Genomic DNA, 2,246 nt, shown 5'->3' on the forward strand with positions numbered 1-2,246 from the left:
ACTTCAGCTGTGGTCAGCCATATGGGAGTCCAGTGAAGTAACCACTATGCTACTTGCTGGCCCAACCCCCCATCATTTCTAATGGCCATTGAATAGTACATTTAGATGCACTAAGGCAATATAGTATAGTATGACTACTCTATAGATAAGAGCAAATATCAATTGGTCTCAAACAAGTCTGTGAAATACTTTCTGATAGGTCATTAAAAGGTATTCTGTGAAGAAAGTAACATGTATTCAAATAAGTGTGGTAAACATCGAATTAAACTAAGTTACCCCATTATTTTATTGTAGGACATCTCAAGACTTTTAATTTTTTTTTTTCAAATTTTGCTACATGGCAAGTATGCTTGTAGGAGAGAGAGAGAGAGAGAGAGAGAGAGAGGGCACCTCCCCAGGGTTGTGACCATACCACAATCCCTTCTCCATTCTCCTCTCGATTTTGGGGCATGTGCACACACACATGACTAGTATGTTTTTCAAGTCACTGGGTCCAGAACTCAAAGCACTGAGTTGGCCATATGGGATTCAGCCATCTTAACCACCATGCCACTGGACTCGTGGGACTTTTAATAATGTGTATTTTATTATATTTGCCTTAACTGCCACTGGTTTAGTGTTCTATGTAATAGTTTGGGAAGTGCTGGCATAGATAATGTTAGCATAGGTAGTTTTAGTTATATCTAGTTTATAATTGAGAGTGTATTTTCTCTATTTCTCTCCAACTTATTCCCTCTCTCTTTGTCCCCAAATCTCTATGTTATCATCTCTTGTTTAGACCATGGAAATGAGCTATCTGCTGATAGTCTTACTCTCCTCCAACCCACGCTCCACATAGATACAAGAGTAATCTTTCTAAAATGTACAAGGGGTCTTCAAAAAGCTCATGAAAAAATGCATATACATGTATTTCAAACATTTTTAATACCAAAATAAACTGTACTTTAATTCCAATTTTCCATGAACTTTTTGAAGTTACTGGACATGTCGCAGCTCATCTTCCTAGAGCACATTTCTAGACTCCTTTTTACTCTAACCCCACACTTTCTCAACTCAGTGCCCAACTATTGAACATCTGGCATTTCTTGAGTACAGATGTGAAGGTTCAAGTGGAGGTGTCCAGGAACAGTTTCAGTGGCTAAGTCGCAAATTGTTTTTGGGTCAGAGAGGGCCAGAGTTGAATATTTATAGAATTAAAATCTATTTTTTTTCCTATAGGAAAAAATAGCTAAAGATAATATGGTTCCTTTGAAAAGTTCTTTTAAAAGATCAATAGTAAATCTGAAATTCTCTCAAATACATGTTTTCATAGCTCATGGGGGAGAAAGACAAACCCAGAAAATATTTTCACATCTATTTGATATATTCTCCAAAAGGCACCTGATCTTTAAAAATACTGAACTACTATTGATCATGATCTAATATAGGGTTCACCTGATTAACATGTAAAAGCTCTTCAGTGACCTAATGCTTAGTTTCATCAAAAATCAATTCTCCCTATTAAAGGCTGTTGGTCAGCTTAAGCTGAGTACTAACACAAAAATGGAAATTGAGGCAAATACAAAGTTAATATGCAAATGTATGTTTTGACAATGGGAATCCAGGGGCAAAAGCTATTATGGCTTGCTGTTTGCTTTGCTGCAAGACAATGTGTTGAACAGAAAAGTGTTTTGTCCCCAAACTGCTAAACTGAAGAGCTTCTGATCCTTAAGCTACAACTTAACCACAACCAAGCCTTCCCAGAAGATAATTTGAAATGAGAAAACATATTAGAAAACAAATAAGTGCAGTGTTAAAACACTACCCTGTCTGTGGTTGTGTGTTTGTTTTTGATTCTTAGTATTTCTAATTTCTCATGTGCCATATTTACTTTAACTCTTATGTCATTTCCTTTTTCATGATTTATTTATTTATTTATTTATTTTTTGGCAATCTGACATGCCTCTATCTGGAAAGGCTAGGACTCATTTCTCTTTTTAGCTCAAACAAATGGTGCCATTACCTCCTGCAAAAATATTCTTGCTGAGCATGTTAATAACATGCTCTCAGCTTTTACCCAGCGCCAATATAGGAAATAACTGTATGAGAATGTAACATCACCAGTTCTACCCTTTATGTCTTTCTCTATTACATAATTCACTCTGACATCAATAAAGGTGAGAAGACATAGCAATTGAAATGTATTCATTTCTCCTAAAGGACTTATGCAGTCGGTTACCAGTTAATGGGATGTATAACCAGTAATA

The 2,246-nt window shown here is 35.9% G+C and overlaps 1 protein-coding gene across 2 annotated transcripts in view; it reads right to left on the reverse strand.

Moving 5' to 3' along the window:
* The window catches only part of ANKFN1 (ankyrin repeat and fibronectin type III domain containing 1), a 368,177-nt gene that overhangs the window by 167,526 nt on the left and 198,405 nt on the right, over positions 1-2,246 (reverse strand). The gene's annotated exons all lie outside the window — the stretch shown is intronic.

This window comes from Tupaia chinensis, unplaced genomic scaffold (assembly GCF_000334495.1).
Source record: "Tupaia chinensis unplaced genomic scaffold, TupChi_1.0 Scaffold000416_1, whole genome shotgun sequence".
NCBI lineage: Eukaryota > Metazoa > Chordata > Mammalia > Scandentia > Tupaiidae > Tupaia > Tupaia belangeri.